A 19,414-nucleotide genomic window follows, 5' to 3' on the forward strand; every position below is an offset into this window, starting at 1 on the left:
TAATATTTATTACGTCTTTACGAGCCGCTTGCCCTCGCTACTCTAAGCCTCCCCTTCTCCATCCCACCCACCCCCCTCTTCCCGAAAGAGGCCAGGCGGGCACAGCCACGGGGGGAAAGGAGGGTCTGTCTGTCTGACTTGTCGGTCTGTCTGCTGATGGGGGGGGGGTTACATACACTTCCCCCCTCCCCCGGTTTCCGTTGTGTCTGCAAGAGGACAGAAGAGTTTGGAGAAGTTGGGGCCCTTCTGGATCTGCTTTTATCTTCTCCGGGGCTTCTTTAAAAGGAGAGGCCCCCCCGGTTCCCATTCCCCCGCAAGCTACAGGGGGAGAGAAGATCCCGCGAGCTCCAGCTCGTGCAGCAGCCGGAGGGGCGAGCCCGCTGCCTGGCAGAGCAGGAGCGTTCCCTGCAGCCCTGGCCCGCTGCCTCTCCGGTTCCAGCGCAGCCCCGGCGCTCAGGCTCTCCTTTCTTTGGGGGAGGGGGGCTACAAAGTTCGCCTCTAAAGTTAAGGGGGGTCCCCGCCGGCCAGTCGGGGAGGCGGGGAAGACGAAGGAGGCCCGGAACGCGCTTCCACCGCCGGCTCGCAATAACCGCCCCACGCGCAAAGCCAAACCCACCAAGACTCTTTGCTTTTGTCCTCTCCCGCCCGAGCTCTCCCCGGAGCGCCGCTCTCGCCTCTGCGCCGCGCCCGGCTCGCCCGGGCGGCGTGAGAGCCACGAGGAAAAGCAAAACCCCGGGCGCGGGTGTTGAAATCACGGCGCGCGCGGGCGGCGCGAGCCAGGAAGAGTTCTCTCTCTCTCTCTCTCTCTCTCTCGAGGCGTCCCAGCGGCCCGAGGCGCCTCCGCATTCACAACCCCTAAAGGGGGCCAGCCCAGCCGCCGAGAGCCGCCCGCTGCAGGCCGGGGATGGAGCACCCCATGGAGGAGAGACACCCGGCAGCGGCGGCCCCTTTTGCCTCCCCAGGTGCCGCTGCTCCCTGGCTTTAGGGGCGCCACCAGCAATCCACGCGCGCGCGGTCCCAGGGCACCGTCTCCCGCCGCTCCTGGGCTGGCCGACGGGAAGGTGGCGAGGCGCGGCTGGAAGCCTGTAGGACGAGTTCCCGGGGCCCGTGCGCGTCTCTCTCTCCCGGGGCAGGGGCCGGCAGAAAGTGGAGAGGGACGGACCGAGCGCGCCCGCCAGAGCGAAGTGGGAGCCAGTCTCTGTAATGTAACTTTAACATCCCCTCCACCCACTCCGCCCCCCGCCCCCGCCTTCCCTCCGTGGACAGGGCGGGGGCGGGGGCGGGGGGGGGGAGATGAAAGAGAAGCCGCCGCTCTGATTGACAGCACATTGATAGACACTCTGGAGAGGGAAGGGAAATGGATCCGCGCCGCAGCCCGGCTTAGCTAGCTTGAGTGCGAGCCGCCAAGCAGCGGAGAGAGCTGCTGCAGCCTTCTTGTTAAATACAAAGAAGTCGCCTCGGTTGTCACAAGCCAGTAACGAGGAATCGGTAAAGCGATCGATTCGTTCAGTTCCAGGGCAGAAAGGGGGGGAGAGGATAGAAAGTGAAGCGATTTGGGGGGAGGGGACAGGGACACTTTTAAAAAAAAAAATCTGTCTTCTTTTTTTTTTTTTTTGAAAGTGCAGAACTACTGCATGGTACAAACCTTCAGTAGTCTGCATTTAGTCAGTGATGATTTTGCAAGTTCTCAGCATCTTGCGGTAACACTGATTATTTCTATAATGCAGAGCCGCCAAGGGCGGGGGGAGGCTGTGAAGGGAATTACTACTCTAGGGGGTGGAGGTTTATAATTCACCCAAAACGGAACACACACACCCCGAAGAGGGCAAAGAATAGCTATCTAAACATCCCCAGACAAATCTGTAACAAGGATGTGTTTAGGATGCTTTGTTAAGACTTCCCCTTTTCCGAGACAAGGGGGGATGCACACGCATTAGATTGTTCGCAGGGGGAAAGGGACCTAAATATTTTTTTAAAAAAATGTTTGGAGTAATTTCAGCTGAAGGGCAGAGTTATTAGATCGTCATTAAACATAGCAATCCAGCAACTGACGGAGAGAAGTACCTGGCTAGTAGTCTTTGAACAGACAATGAGATAAACAGGTATCAGGGGCTCACGTTTCAAGTCATCAAAATAAACTCTAATAAACGCTTTAGGAATAGCAAAAGACAATCAACTCTCCTCCCTATCCCATTCATTTAGAATTTTTATTGTTAGCCCTATGTATTAAACAGCATCCAGGGTATCTGTATAAAACACCCAGCGTTCAGGGCATTTGGAAATGTCATTAATATGCATTTACTCTGATTATCCTATCTATGTGGTGTCGTAAACACATGTTGTGCAGGAACCAGCTGAAATTACTTTGGCATCGGACGACTACAAATCATGTTTTGTATAGCCGTTGTAAAATTGATAAACATACAAGCTCAAGAACACGGTGAAATAGAAATGTAAAGATATTTTCAATCCGTTTTTAACCTATTATAATTTTACGCTTTATAAGAGACCCCTAGACGGCAAAACTGCTTTCGCTGAAATAATCATGAAAGTTAGGATGAAATTCCAAAAGTTAAATATTTTCTTTACATCATTTCCCATGCAAACTGTAATTAAAATCCAGCGGGAATATAAAACTGACAAACCCTGATATGAAAATAGAAAAAGAGAAATGAGGATATGTTTGTCACGTTATTAAACAAGTGCACTAAATGCATTAGAAAGCAAGACATTAAAATACAGACCCCCAAAAGAAGCTAACGTGTACAATGTTCCCTTAATTAAACAAACATTCTATTGAAGATGGTTTGCGTAAAGTAATTAAGAGGCGGTTGTTTGGAAAATGGGGAAGTTAGTGATAATTTGTAAAGTCTGAAAGTTACACCTAATTCAAATCCTATTTTCTCCTTCATGTTAATTGTTCGGACTTCCATACTCATTGCAGACACCTCCCTTTGCTCTCAAAATTATTGCAGGCAAGAAGAATGAGTTTAAGCTACCTAATGGGACCCAATTTAGAGAGAAGGAGGAGGAGAAGATGTTCCATTTGGTGTTTTCTCGCAGGGATCTTCTATTTTGGAAAACTAACGAAGCCCATTAGATGCTCTAGGAATTTTCTTTAACATACACATGTGATTTTTAGTGGCTTGACTGTATTTGTGTATATTGCTGTCCTGCTCTTGTCACGCGTCCAGTTTAAAAGGAACTCCTGGTAGCCGAAAGGGTTCGCTTACAGATCCAGAATAAAATAGTTTTGGCATGAAGAATAAAAAAAAATCTGGAGAAGATGTTTTCAACCTCTTTATTATTTAAAAAACAAATCTTGAACAGACATGTTCTGTGAGAAGACTACACTAATTGTCACGACCATTAGCATATGGATCCCCAATCAACATGCAAACACCCACGTAACTAATCGATTGGAATTGGCATTAAATCGGAAGGAGATGTTGCCATGTTGAAATCCTTTCCAGTCCCCATGAGATGTGTCGATTTTGTTGTTTACTATGCAGAATACTGGAGGATGATGAGGGGAGAAGTCATGTTATGGGTTTCTTTTTACCAGGGTGTGAGGTTCACGTGGCGGATTTAACAATTAGCGAGAGATTTGTTTGTGTTTTGTCCTCTCTCTCTCTGCTCTCCTTACGTACAAGCACTGAGCAGGCTTTCTCTCTGTGGAGGTCCAAACAAAAGGGGTGGTTGGAAAAGTGGAGTCATGTACACATTTCTGCCGTGTTACAGAGATGCCCTTCTCCTTATAGCCAGAGGGGGTAGGTAAAATCCGAACAGCAGTTCCCTGCCAAATTAGTCTGCACAAAAATAAACTGTGTTTAATTAAAGAGAACGGAGCTGTGTCCCTTGTTAGAGAGCTCCCCGCGCCACCCCCACCAGGTTTTTCCCCTTCATGTGGGCTGGAGTTTCCCCCATAGCAGTTTTTTGGTGGGAACTTTTTAAAAGCGGGGGGGGGGGGGGAGTGTAATGATTTATGACAAGAGGATAAACTCAGGAAACCTCAACTCCAGCGCCAGACTTGACTGGAGACAACAAAAAGCTGTCGGTACTTTCAATTCATAGGACTGGAGGGAGAAATGGAAGAGGAGGAAAAGGCAATTTAAGTCTATTGCAAACAAAAGCAGGGATGTAGAGTTAAAATAGTGGGGGAAGGGGAAGAGAGAGAATGAGAAGAGAGAAAGATTGCAAACACTGAGACAGAACAAATCAGGTGGAAATCGGACACCTCCCCCCCCCCCCCCGCCCGCAATAAACTAGTCAAATAGGCTATATTCCCCTTTACCTCTTCCCTGTCTATACACACACACACACACACTCCCGCAGCCAGACCTAATATTCTTGCAGATTTGGTCTAAAGAGTTGGTGCAATGCAAGTGAAGGAGCCAGTTCATTGTTTGACAAATCAATGTAACTTGATACATCCTCTGAACTTCGGGGGGAAGGGGGTGAGAAGAGAGAAAGTGAGCTGCGCTTTTAATATTACTTAAACATAAAGGGCTGGATTTTTACCGCCCCAGATAATCAAGCTCAATTCGCCTTGGGGGGGTGGGGGGAATAATTACAGGAAACATACTAATGAGTAATGGAGCTGAATAAACACCAGCGGATGGACCAGTGGGATAAATCACTAGAAAGAGAACAAGGGTATTAGCCAAGGTCTGACATCAGGATATGACTATATCGACCCGAGGCTGTAAATCCTCCATCAAAAGCTAACGAGACATTTCCAACAGCCACAAATAATAAAGAGGAGAAACGGCGACCCAATTGCTTGCTAAGAGCGGAGCAAGAGAAAATGGGGGGGGGGGGGGAAGGGGAAGAGAAAGAATTACAAATGGAAACTAAAAACCTACCCCCCTCCCCAAAATACTGTCAAGTTCGTAAAGTAGAAGGTCCGCCTGGAATAAGTTTGTGAAGAAAGTTAACGCCCAGCAGGGAGTCCGCCACCTTTCCCACCCTGTCTACAAATGTACATTGAAAACACAGCTTTCTAATTGGCTTCCATTCAAAACAGATCATGGCAAATCTCTGGGAAGCAGAGAGAAGGCAGCGAGATATGTGTAGGGGGAGTAGGCGGGATTGCGTGAGAAGAGCCTGCTGCTGAGAGCCTCCCCTTAAATAGGCAGAGGGCGGGGTATGGGGAGCAGAGGGGCGGGGCGGCAGCTCCCTTTGATGTCCCGTCGGCTGCCTCTTTCATCCTCTCCCCCCATCCCCTTTCTGGCCCCTTTGTGTGACTAAATTTGGCAAGAACATGGAGACGCGCCAGGCTTTCCACGTGTGCTCTGAGCTCCCAGCTGAGCAGGGAAGGGTTCTCTTCCGGGTAAGGAGACAGAAAGAAAGATCAAAGAGTTTGTGGAGTTGGATCTGAAATGTGCATTGAAAATAAAAAATCAAGCCTTGGACGCATTCCAACCCTGAGCAGCCTGAGTGAGACACACACACAGAGGAAGGAGCGTTGAGCACGTGGGGTAAAATAGAAGAAATCAGAGGGGAAGAGTTATCCCCCCCCCCCGATTTTTTATGGAGGTTTTGCAATTATTTTTTTAAGGAAAATCTCACGTGTATACTTACCATTTTGTGCAGCCAAATGGCTTCAACTAGAAGTATTATTTTAACAGAAATGCGTCTTGCTCTTTTCTCCAGATGTGACAATCGGACCGACAGTGCTGATGAGTGAGCTTTGTTATGACTCACTGCAAAATCTGTCATCAGAGGAGTGAAGTACTTTACTAAACAAACAAAGAAAAACAACAATCCTCCCCCCCCCCCTCCAAGTTTAATCCACAATGAGGGAGGGAGGGAGTTTTGGCAGGTCTGCTGTAATGTTTAGAAATATGCTGTGTAGTGACAAAACATACAACAGTGTGTTCTTACCAAGTGAAAATATTTATAGACATATGAGTGAGCTACTGCCGGTATGCTCTGAAAGTCAAAAGCCTAAGGCAGACTTAACTGTCGGAATCGCAATCAGTGCCCCTCCGATAATACTATATAAAAAAATCCAACTCGGCAGACTTAAAATAGGGTCTAATGAACAGATTTTAAAAACATTGCTGATACAGAACATACCATTTTTGTATTTGTATAATTATTAACCGTGAGGTGTATTTGCAGTATAGCTACAAAGTTGGAACGAGAGAACCAGCATTGAAACATTAATTGTCACAGCCTGGTGTTTGTTTCTCTGTAAACTTGCCACTTACTAAACTGTGTCAACATTCTGAGATAAAGCTGTCTCTGCTTTTTCTGTATTTTATGTTTGCTGTCTTTGCCCCACTGGGATGAAAAAGAAAGAAAAAGGATGCTAGAGTCTAAACTAGCAGTTGAGCTTTTCTTTTTTTAAAAAGGCTACCTGATTGAATGAACATGCTTCCCGAGTCTTTGTTCTCCACTGTATTTAGATAACATCTTGATTTATACGAAAGTTTAGTGTATAGGCTAAATCCTGAAGTTCCTGCTCAGGCAAGTCCCAAATGACAGGCGGCTTGGGTTAAATAAGGACTGAATAAAGGATTTATAATAACTAATTAATCCTTTGTACTTATAAAGTATTATTCAGCATTTGGTTTCCGACAATTATTTCAGCACAATGGGTCCTTCTAAACTGACCAGCCCTTAGTTACACAATCACAAGCAACACAAACTTATGTACAATGTTACCATTACAAGGCAAAACTTCAAAGAGTGCAAAAATTCTTGAAAGGTTTCAATTGTTGGATACCCAACTCAAGACACTTAAAGGTGTGGAGCACCTGCTATTCCGATTGACTCACTTCACTAGGAGTTGTGGATGCTCAGTACCTCTGAAAATAAGTCAAAGGTGCCTTAAAGCAGGCACCTTTCTCTCTGTAATCTGATGTACCATCTCTAAAATGGGAATATTCTCTCCCTAATGGGGATTTGTGAGGATAAATTCATATGTGTGTGTGAGATGCTCATGTACTACATTATGATATACTACAGTCAAGAGCACCATAGGAAAGCCTATAAATAATGAATTTGGATGGCCATTCTAGAGAGTCTGTTTTAAGGATGTCTCCTTTAACAATGCAGGTATCCCTCTGCTTTTTCTAGCACTGGGTACAAGACCAACACTTTTTGCCTAAACACAAAAGTGCTACTAACAGATCCATACTGACTGCAATGTAAAAGGAAGACAACAAGTATCATGCTAATCCAGCTGTTACTTTTGATCACAAATAAATGTAAATGTCAGCTGCAATAATTACAGTCTCCCTTTTCTCTTTTTAGTCTATAAAGGAAGTTTTAGTGAAAGGTACCAGGTTGACAGCACCGTAACCCAACCAAAATGCTTTGTTTATCCACAGGTCAGGTACAGCATGGGCAATGGCTGTACAACCGCCCACCCAGAGCCTATCAATTACCTTCATTCTTGACATAAAAGGACCACTTCCAGAGGTGAGGGGGTAGTTCAGTCTTTGGCCTCTTTGCTGAGACAGAGGTACTAACTAGTGCTAAGGTGACACCTATTTATGAGGCACTGGACTATGACCACCCAGCCCATTTCCCATAGGTTTCTGAGCTGTCATCAGACTGGAACAACTTTCAGTCACTGCTGATGTGGGCCAGATTTGAATGAGTGACCTAGAGTTGACAGGCTATATCTCAATCCTGAACCATGCAGTTCCCAAACCTTTGATTTCAGCTGCAAATGGTTTGAACTCAGATAATGAGGAAGTTACATGTTGCAGATTCAAAGTGTTTCATCAGTGGGGTGTCTGGTACATAAAATGATGCCATCCCATTTGGGTGGTTAAATTGAAGCACACAGAAAAGTGATGTTACTGGAACTCATTACAAATGCAGAATTTCTTATGGAGTTTCCATTAAGTTACTAAAAGGGGCTAAATCCTGAAGTTTTGACTCAGTCCTCACTCAAGCAAAAGTCTTATTTAAGTCAATGGGTTGCTGAGTAAGGATCATGTAATAACTTCTGTACTTGCCCCATAATTTGGCCTTCACAAATTTGTTCTTTGAGAACAAGAAATATAGAATGAAATAATCTTATGGTTTTTTTCAAACTCAGCTGTCATAAGAGTCTTTATAAAATAAACAATGTTATTTAAAGTAAAAGGGCACTTCAGTTATATATCTAGCAGCAGTATCAAAGGCCAAGAGTATTTTGGAAGTGGTCATGTATAATACATATCAGATTAGGATGTTGTTTAATTATTATTTATTTATTATTATTAGTAGTATCATACACATCCAGCTTTTCAGTTCTAGGATGCCATCAGTGTTCTTAACTCAGAATGACAGTACATAAAGTGCTGTTTTTTCTTAACTAAATCCCCTTGAGATGAAGTGGGTTTTATGGGATTTTAATGGGCAATTTCAATTGTTTGTTTTTACTTGAGAAATTTTCTTTAGATGAAGATGTTGGTGGCCTAGAGCCCATGAATACTTTAAAAATAATTTTAAAATTAAAACAGTTAACATTCTGGGGAGCTCCCTGGAATTATTTCTGTGTCAGAGAGATGAGAGTCAAGCTGTGCAATATTGTCTCATTTAAGAAACAAATCGATTGCAGGTTTAACAAAATAGAATTGTGATGTCAGAGGCAAACTACCCACCATATTTTCCCTTTATTCTCTATTATCTTCTTTTCCAAAGTACAGCTCTTCTTCTGTTTTGTTATTTAACCTTCACACAAAACGCATAAGAAATGGTGTGGTTTGTTCAAATAAACTCTGTCACAGGAGCTAATTTTGCTGACTCATGCTGATGTAAAGTATTAGGACCGCATGGATACAGAATGGTTTCTGCTGACTCACCACAGCAGGTGACTCCTATTCACTCCAACCCAGGTGTATAAAAGAGGAATGAGGCCCATTCTCTAAAGGGTACAGAATTAGTGACTATTCCAGACATTCAGGTACAGGTGAATGCTTAGGCTGAGGTTTATGTTTTGCTTTCCTTAATACAATAATAAAGGCAAGCCCTGTGAAAAGGACAATGATTCACTGGTTGTTCAGTGTTTTCAGATCCTGCTGAGGACTCTATCTGATTACACACTCCTAAAATATGTGCTACTTGGAAAACATTTAGGCCCCTTTGAAAATTCTATCTGTAATTACCCTCACATAAGGTAAAATGGGCAATATAAGACACTGCACTTAGACCTTCCATTTGAAGAAGGGTGTTTCATTTCCAAAATAGCAACTTTGTCAGGTGATGCTGAAGTTTTTTAGAGTGAAATTCTGCCCTTGAATAGTTTGATGTTGTGCGTGGACCAGTGTGGGGACTGGAGGTAATGGAATTCTCCCTTTCAATGAGCTAGGACAGTGGATACCTAAGCAGCAGGTACATGGCTAAACTTCCAAAGGGGCCTAAAATCAAGCTCCATTTGCACATGTACAGCTTTGCAATCATAAATATTTGTGCACACATCTTTGAGTATTACCACTTGCATGCACTAGTGACAATGCTCAAAATGCCTATGCAAGTGCTGTTGTGCACACCCCAATGGAGGTCACCTTCTGAAAATATTATGTATTGGTACTTGATAGTAGAAAGTATTGTTATTTACATAGTGCCAAAAGTATGCTAGTTTCCCTACAGGCACATAATCCTTATGAAATACCTCTTTGCTTGGACTTTTTTGAAACTCAAGCTACATTCTCATGTTTCTCATGTTGAGGCTCCTCACCAGTTAATACGCAGAACTCTCTATATATCACTGTTTTCCCTTACCTGAAAGGGTGACTTGCTACCATCTCCATTGATTGAGGAAATCTGTGATAGTAATTTTTAACTTGTTTTTAAATAACATTATTTCCCTATGCTCTAACAAAATATTGCTAGTAGGAGAGGTCTGGTAGCTTCAGACAAGGTTCTTTGAAAGAGGTGGGAGGGGGTGAGTAGGAATGGGCAACTTTCCAGTGGCAGCTGTGTACTGAAGGCATGAGAATGTGGGAGACTTCTGCTTGTTTAGTAAGACAGTTAAGCAATGCAATGAATGTTTGCTCCATGTGCATGACTCCTATCTATTTTTTTAATTCTTTGACCGCTGTCTGACCAAGTCCATTTCACAAATGCAGCTGGAGATAGAAGGGGAGGATCTGTGGGCTATGCCACAGAATTGTCTTTATTGTAAGAAGAGCATTTCCCCGAGGAAAGTTTTTAAAACAAATAATATGGAAATGTCTCTTCCACCCCCACCCCCACCCCCACCCCCACTTATGAGACATTCAGAGGTTTATTTTATTGTGAAGTTGAGCCTCCTACTTCCTGGTGAAGTAACTGACACTGAAGGTATGAAGGTTCATAAATTAATAGTAACAGATGTATGCCAGCAGAATCCAGTGTTGTTTGCTAAAGAAATATGCCAGAAGAATACAATTGGAAGGGTATTGTAGAAGTCTGTGGTATAGTTTCAGAGGGTCCTTATCAAAATACCATAACTGCATGGTTTAGGAGCCTGATAATAAAAACATGCAGCTTGATGGTGACTGAAATACAAAGTATATCAGAATAATGGTAAGTTTTCTCTTAAAAACAAAATGGAAGAAAAATCTGAGTTGAGGCTGAAAACTTCACCTTTAATTCAGTCCTGTTACGCATAGGCATTGTATAATTTGTCAAGAAGACCTGTTTTAAGTAGAAAATATACTATTCCTACTGCTGAGTGATTAAGTATTCCAAAATCACTCCCTAAGAATCAGGAAAATGAGGGAGTGTGAGCAGAATTATTTAATACAAAAAAGAGTGACTGAGTTGTTAGAGAAGGAGACTGAAACAATACAATATGCTCTTGAGAAAACAATTTTAGGCTAAATTCTACAGACATTAATCAGGAGTTTTGCCTGAGTAAAGACTGAAAATTTAGAAATTGAAAAAAGAGAGAATATGAATTTAGCGAGAATGCAGGAACCGAGGTGGAGCTGTATTATTGAATCTAGTGTCCCAAAATTCCTTATACTACATGTGTCTGACTTTCAGAGCTGCTGAGCATCTATAGTTTCTATTGACTTCAGCTGGAGTTGTGGCTGTTCAATATTTATGTAAATCAGTCCCCATATTTGTATCAGTCGTTGTGGAATTTCCTAGAGGGGCAAAATACTGCAGTGCCTACTCCTAGACTCAACAAATATTTAATATTGGGGTGGGGTTGCTATGATTGTTTTAAACTTTAAAATCTCCATGAAATTTGCAACCACTGAATGTAGTTGTACTGTGTGGAAGTGCAGTCAGGAGCAAGTTGCTCAGAGAGGTCCATACTGTTGCAACAAAGGTAAATTAGTGCCTCATTAGTAACTAGGAAATGACAAAAATAATGAGGAGTCCTGGTGGCACCTTGGAGACTAACCCATTTATTCAGGCATAAGCTTTCATGGGCTAAAACCCACTTCATCAGATGCCTGGAGTGAAAAATACAGTAAGAAGAATATATATTATAGCACATAAAAACACGGCAGAAAATGACACAGATACTTCTGGGCATAGTGGACAAGATTTTCAAAAGTGATTAGTGTTTTTGGGTGCCTCAATTTTTGGATGCCCAACCTGAGAAAACTTTTAAAAGAGCCTGATTTTGAGAGGGTAGGTCCTTGTCACTTTCTGAAAATCAACCCCTTTAAGGTATCTCAGGTTGGGCACCCAAAACTGAGGTATCCAGATTCACCAGTCACTTTTGAAAATCTTGATCAGTGATACCTATATTGCATTTACTGTTTAAAGGGCCTTCAGAACAAATCATGTTTTAATGCCTAGTAGTCTAATACTGCTAACCTTCGTCATCTTAGCCAAAAGAAATATTATAATAATTGGGGTCCACTAGGCCTACTCCAACTGTGAACTCAATTATTAAAAAATGTGTGAAAGTTCATAAAATGTTACATTAACCTATGACAATCTTTAACTCCCTGGGTCCCTTTAATTTCATCAAGAGTAACACAACAGAAGAACCTATAAAAAAAATGGAACATATAGAAAACAATATAAGTATCTTACGCAATTTAAAGATCAGACAACTTGCAGTCTTATCTGAGTTAAAATGAGATTTAATACATAAATTAAGACGACCATATTTTCCCCCAAAATATTTGAGTTTACAATGTACCATCAATCACTAATTACAATGACTGAGCCTCAAGCAATAATGATGATTAATACCAGCTGATGTGCATGCGCCACTATTATGTTGATAATGAAATTAAACACTCCCTGTATCTAGCTTTCCTATCTATGAACTCAGTTCTGCAATTCTAACTCAGCCAAGACTCCTGTTCGTATCAATATGTTTGGGTTGATGATCACCCAAACAATATTTCTAATTAAAAAAATATACGTTCTGGAGTTTAAAAAAACCTACATCTCTGTATAAATACCATCAATGTTACAAGGCATTTATGTTCCTTTAAGGAAGATAACATTTGGCATGAATACAGGCAGGCTGATACTGTGCCTTAAAATGGTATGCTATTAAAGGGTGTTTCATGAAACATTCACCATGAAGACAAAGCTAACCCACAATAAAAAGAGAAGGCAATTTTTTTGCAGGAGATTTAATTTCACTTTTTATATAATATTTTAGGTTTCTGCGAAGCATTTTTTTGTTTTAATGCAAGCCAATTTCACAATACTTTGAGCTATTTTCTTTTCCTCCTGTGAACCCCAAGTTTAGCTCAGATACAGACGTCAAATTCACCAGATTATTTTGCATTAGAAGAGTTTTATCTTTAGCAAGAGCAATTAAAACAAAGGGGCTTCAGGCCAAAGTGCTAGAGCTGCATAAGGATAGTGAAAAATGTAGATTAAACTATATATTAATTATTGGATTCCCTACTGGGAGCTATGAATAGTTAATTCTTTAATTTATGTTGCGTTTTTAAGGTAGTTTATAATTCAGTAAAACCCACCGCATTAGGAGTTTTTGCATGGGGATTTTAGAGTGAGGCTGTTTTAGACAAGTTATTTATACTCTGGAAAAAAGCTCCGATGCACCAGGTATACAGGTATCCATAATTTTTATGGGTTCTTTGCTTTTAGATGCAATGTTTTCTGCAACTCTGACAGACTTGTGCTGAGTAACTTTTATTTTAAAAAGTTATTGGACTTCTGCCTGTTTTTATTTCATTTAGCTGAATTTGTGGTTAAAGAATTCTGACAACTGTGGGATGGTCTTCCAGTTCCTCACTCCTAGCCTCACCTGTGGTGTTTGCTATGTGGATGCTAATTTATTAACATATTTGGATAGGGTCAGTAGTGTGCAAGGTGCTATACAGATAGGGCCCAAATCCTGGGGTAGTTAGGGGCCTAAAACCTTTGAGGATAGGATACTGCCCTAGACCTCTGCCCCAAAGAGTTTACAGTCTGCAAGAAGCTTGCCTCCTGGAACCAATAACTAATCTGCTTAAATTAGTCTGATTTGGGGAAATGAAATTATCCTTCTGTTGTATCTGGAGTTCTCACAGATGAGGATGAGAGCGAACTGAATGCTGACGGTGATCTGAATGTGACAGATCAGAACACCACTCCACACTGCCATGTGTGAGTCAAGGGCCATGAGATGAGGATGTTAGTGGATTCTGTTTCACCTTCTTCAAATGATATTAAATCCAAATAGTACAGGACCTGTCCTGCAAACTGAGGAGACACCACAACCAGGAATTGTCTCTGACTTTCCAGAAGGTTTCACCAATACCATAGGTGCTGGAAAAAAGTTCAAGCACAAGATCCAGCTAAAAAACTATGTGGTGCCTTTACACCATAAAATGTGAAACATACCAATTGCACAGAGACAGTTACTCAAGGAGGAGGTTCTGAATCTATACGAAGCAGATATCCTTGAACCTGTTGATTCATCAGAATGCGTTTCTCCTGTCATTCTCACCAGGAAATGTAATGGTGCTATCTGCATGTGTGTGGACTTGAGAGATCTAAACTCCAACATTGTTGTGGATTGTCAGCCTCTACCCAACATCAGTGGAGTGCTTTTCACCTTGAAGGAGGCAAGAGTCTTTACTATACTTGATTTATGCTCAGCTTAACACCTGATCCCCTTAATGGAAAAATCCTTCAAGTACACAGCTTTCATCACACCAGAAGGTTTCTGCCAATTCAAACAGATACCTTTTGGTATCTGCAGCATCCATATTCCAAAGAATGATGCTTTGGAGAGACAGAGGGAATCACTTACGTTCAGGATGACATTCTAGTCTATGGAAAAGATGAATCTGAACATGATGTCATCTTAAAATAGGTTATAGAAAAACTTCAACGACCTGGACTTATCAGCAAGAAGATATATCAATTCCGTGTTGACTCAGTGACATATCTAGGACATACAATCTTTCAGAACAGTATACACGAAAATGAGACCTAGTGAAAGTCATTTCTGATGCACCAGAGCCTGACAACAAGAATAAACTTTTATCTGTCTTGTGATTGTGCAAGTACCATTCAAAGATTATACAGTGATTTGCTATGAAAGTAGTTCCTTTGTGTCATTTCCTAAAAGAGGAAGTCAGGTTTGAATGGGATGAAGCATGCAAGAACAGTTTAATGAGATAAAACAAGCAATTTCCACCAACCTGGCTCTTAGCCCTTTTGATTCTGAGAAGCAAACAATTGTCACAACATATGCATGTGAGTATGATCTTGGTGCTGTCTTGACTCGGCAAAAAAAAAAAAAAAAAAGGACAAGAAGTCACTACTGCATTCACCTCCAGAGCCTTAACTGATCCAGAAAAATCCTATTCTGCCATTGAGAAAGAAGCTCTGTCATGCGTCTGGGCAGTAAGACACTTCAGAACTTATCTGTGAGGTAGGAAATTTAATGTCTGATCACAAACCTTTCAGCTTTATTGACCACATGCAGTTCTGGACATGCAACTCCAAGAATTGCCAAATGGGCCACCAAATGAATGGACTTTGATTTCCACTCAGTTCACCTTACAAGTGCCAAGGACACTACTGCAGATTGTCTGTCTCACCTGCCCAGACCTTATCAAGAGGGTGCCATAGACATAGAGAAAGATGATGAAAAGATTGCCATTGCACAGATCTCTGCTACAACTCAAGGAGTGATCACAGAGTCTCAGAGTAGGCAAGAACTGAGAGAAGACAAGGTACTTTAGAACCTAAACACTTGCATAGTCCATGGTTGGCCTTACAAGCCAGTGACACCAGAACACTAGCAGCCATGTAGACATATATCATATTATCTCTCTTTAAAATGAATTAATTTTGAGAGTTGACTGTCTTGTTGTGTCTACACTTCTGTGAGAATGATTAATTCACCTGGCACATGAAGGACATCTGGGAATGAGTCTAACCAAAAGATAACTGAGACAAGACTTCTGGTGGCCAGGGATGGACAAGTAGGTTGAGGAAATAAGAATATCAAGGCTTGTGCTAGTAGTGATAAGTCTCAGAAAACCTTCAGCATCCCTCTCACACCAGTTGACTATCCCAACTATACCTGGGAGAAACTGGCTCTTGACATAATGGGATCATTTGAACATCAGCCTGTTACACAAAGATTTGCCATAGTAATGATAAACTATCTTTCAAAGTGGCTGGAAGTTACGTTCACTGGTGATTAAGTTCATGTATTGGTCTTCGACACAGAAGGCTTTGTCCAGAAATTGATAACTGTCAATGGAATGCAATTCACCTCTGCTGAAATGCAGCACTGCCTCATTTGCAATGTCATCAAGCACAAAACAGTTTCTTTATACCATCCGAGAGAATGAGCAGACTGGTGAAAGAAAGTTTGCCACTTACCAGCTTGCAGCAAGACCATGCAAAGAAGCTTTATGTGAAACACTATTTGCTTACAGGACCACTCCACACTCCACAACAGGAGTATCACCCTTTATACTATTAGAAGGACTCAAGGCCAATACATAACTTACTACCTTTCAAGGGCTTACACCTTCTACTTTTTCAACCAAGCCTTCCAATGAAACTATTTGTGGACATGTTAAGAACAAACAGAAGATATACAGACGGTATGTACGTCGTAAGAAAGGTACTAAAGCTTACAAATTTAAAATTGGAGATTTTGTTTGTGTGAAGCTGTCATACTGAGTCAAAAAGGATGTTCAAGATATTCATGTCCTTTGTGGATAACAGAAATCCAAGGAGATTCTGCTGTAATAATAGATGGAAAGAGATGGAATATTTCAAGATTGTCCACAGTTCTTCAGCCAGCAGTTGAAGAAAAGAATGCTGATTTCTGTCTTGGACCAGAGAACATTGATGCCACTGTTCTGTTGTCTTGGGGGAGGCTATGAATTAGCTGGCTGGAGGGCTGACTCACAAGAAATACACCACTGTGGAGCCAAAGTTGCTGTTGGTAGGGGACACTAGATGAGAAGACCCTGGAATGCCGGGCACTGCCATGAAGAGACATGCAAGTGGCGAGTCACTCTTGACATCATAGCGCCAGTGGGTGTTGCAAGTGCTCAGCATCTGTCAGAATTCATTCCTGTGTCCTTAGAAGCAATAAGAGGGTTACAATCAAGGACAGGAACTGATCCTGCTCCACTGAAGGCAGTGGGAATTTTGTTACCGATTTTAGTGGGGTCAGAAGCAGTGCAGTTAAGAGCCACATTTTGCATTCTTCACTCCTTTCTTAGACAAAACTTCCATATCAATGGGAATCTTGCCCAAGTAAATGCAACAGCAGGGTTTTGCCCAAAGTGCCACAAGGGACTTCTTTTTTAAAAAATAAGAAACCAACCAGTGTTGTGCAACAACATCCCTTGCAACAGTAGCAAAACAACTCTCTGGTACAGTTCTGTTCCCATCTGTGGCCAGTCTCCTCTTTGATCCTTTGGTTCACTGTTATGTGAACTGATACAAGAGCAATAAGACAGACACCTGGCTTGCATCACTTGGTGCTACAGCTCAGCCTTATAAAAGTTGCTGCTTTGGGTACTGCTGCTACTGGCCGCCTTCCTGCTTCTTTAATTTTCCATCTTTGAATCCTCACTGTACTATGCAACAATAACAGGTGTTTCTGGGTAAGCTTATTTCCTCTCTCATGGCCAGATTCTGCTACGTGTACCCATGCAGAGTAATACCTGACTCTGGAAATAATCCTACTGATATCACTGGAACTACTCTTCAAGTCCTGTTCAGTGTGAGTATGAGTGACAGAATCTGTCCCTCAACCACTGTCCTCCTTTAACCAAACAAAAAGACACACACAAATTTAATCGTTGACAATTAATTGCCTGGTAATTTAAAGGTCCAGTCCTGTAAGGTGTTTAGCATCCTCAGCTCCTGCTTAAGTCAGTGAAAGTTGAGGGGGTGTAGCACTTCATAGCATCTGCCCTAAACTTGCTAAGATTATTTTAAATATTACATTGAAATTTCCTATGCAGCTTCACAAATACTAGGCCACTGTAATTTTGTCATGAACCCCTTAAGAAGTACAGTTGATCTTATCTAGTTTGTAAGCTTCCACTAGGAAGGACACTGAAAGAATTAGTGGGTATGTATTTCAGAGAGTCTAAAATTAATCTTTGCTTATGGTTTTAGGGGCCTAATCATGCTTTTTTGAAGTCTGCTGGATCCCAAGCTATGTCTGTGCGGTGCTCAGGAGGGGCAGCAAATGTGGCTTTAAGTTGTCTTCACACACTCCGAGTCCTGAGGCTGTCCCGCTGCTGGTCCAGTACACAGTGCAAAGGAAAGCAGCCTCAGTGCTGCTCTACTTTACACTGGCCAAAGGATGTTCCTGCATCTGGGGATCACCAGGGTTAAGGGACACCACAGCCACTTCCTCTTTCTCCTGGCCACCCTGCCATGTTGATGTGATGGTGGGTGTGTGAAGAAGATGATTGGTGTAGGAGCTGCTGTTGTGGCCCTGTGCCACCATAAGCTTCTCTTATGCATTATGAATCCGTGCCGGTTAGACCTGCAAAGTTAGAGGCCAATTTCTGCCAGCAGACCAACACAAGGTGGCCACAGTGTTAGGTTAAACTAGAAGGAAGACATATCTGCACTCTCCAGAAGTGATCCTGTGTCCTAAAAATTAAAATGTCACACTCAGTGTTCCTTGTGTAAGCTCCTTGAGCAGGACCATGTCTTCCGTGTGTGTGTGTGTATACAGTGACCAGCACAATGGGACCCCAATCCTAATTAGGGCCTTTGGATGCAATGGAAATGCAAAGAATAAATAATAATAGCAAGGTGAAGATCGTTGCAACCAAGACAGTGGCTTAAGAGAATGGATCCTGAAATTCCATAAGGCCAGGTCTTGCTTCCACTGAAGCCAATGGCAAAACTCCTATTGACTTCAACAAAGCAGAATTGGGGTCCTGGACTCCATTCAGACAAAACTCCTAATCAGGCTGAAATCAGGATTTAACCCCTCATTTTTAGGATTATTGAATTTTATCTCTCCATTTTTTTTTCCTATGGTGATGGAAAGCCCAAACGTCCCAGAACAGAAAAGAAAGGTGTGGAGTGCTCCTCCTGCTTTTAAATGAGTGTCTGATCAGTAAAGAGAGGAAATAATCCCCACCTTCCAATTTGTGTCTTTGATCTTAAAACTTTTTGTGTGGCGTGCAGCACAGGATCCCGCTGTTCTATTCTACTGCACAGGCCTGATTCTGCCCACCTACATGCGCACTGGTGAACAGTTTGCTCTTGTGCGTAGCCTGTTTGACTACAGCACTACTACTTGTGTGAAGACGTGCTCCCCAGCCTGGGTAAGAGTTGCACAATGAGGCTTGAAGTGTTCATCTGCTTGCTCTCCTTTTAGGCATTATTCTTACTACTAGAATAACGTGAGCGTGATTGGAGAAACTTGGCCACTGTGCAGCAGCACTCTCATTAATGCAGGATCAGATTTAGCTTGCACGCTCTGTCCCTTGCGCTTACGTGTGCAGCACTCCACGCCTGCTCGACGCAGCAGGTTCAAGTCAACGTGTGCTACTCTGTTTTATTCTGATTTTTTTTTAAGGCTCTCCTCTGTATTACATCGTTAGCCTAAGAAGAGTGACATATCTCTGGAGATGCCCCGTCTAAGCACCAGCACTCGTCGTGCATACCATATGAAAGCACAGGACTAGGGAAATACTTCAAAGAACCTGAATGCACAATACACTTATTTTCAACTGACTTTTCTTTTGAAGAAAGCAAACACAACCAAACTGAGGCGCAACGCGGGCTTTACAGTCTGTTGTTTCCTAATGGGAAAAGAGTGGAAGGGTCTCAAAACCTGGGAGGGCTGCTGATGAACCAGGTGTTTTATTTGTCTTTACGGCTTTATCATGTCTGACAGAGGGCAGTTCAGGTAGCAGCGCTGCAATGCACAAAGCTCTAGTAAGGCCATTTTATTTTCAGTTTCCCCTCCTTTCAGATGCAACATTCTGCATCAGTGCAAGGTATTGTGTATGAAAACAGCCCTCTGTGTGGTCAGATT

General features: G+C 42.4%; 1 protein-coding gene across 7 annotated transcripts in view; it reads right to left on the reverse strand.

Moving 5' to 3' along the window:
* LEF1 (lymphoid enhancer binding factor 1) overlaps positions 1–1,210 on the reverse strand; it is a 98,670-nt gene extending 97,460 nt beyond the window's left edge. For 3 of the 7 annotated variants that reach the window (XM_048846684.2, XM_048846680.2, XM_075127567.1), the window contains exon 1: positions 617–1,208. The gene's annotated coding sequence lies outside the window, so the exon portion shown is untranslated. Of the gene's footprint in view, positions 1–616 lie in introns of all 7 variants that reach the window. The other 4 variants (XM_048846683.2, XM_048846679.2, XM_048846681.2 and 1 more) reach the window with 3 other exon arrangements.
* Positions 1,211–19,414: the final 18,204 nt, after the last annotated feature.

Source organism: Caretta caretta, chromosome 4 (genome assembly GCF_965140235.1).
Source record: "Caretta caretta isolate rCarCar2 chromosome 4, rCarCar1.hap1, whole genome shotgun sequence".
NCBI classification, from domain to species: Eukaryota; Metazoa; Chordata; order Testudines; family Cheloniidae; genus Caretta; species Caretta caretta.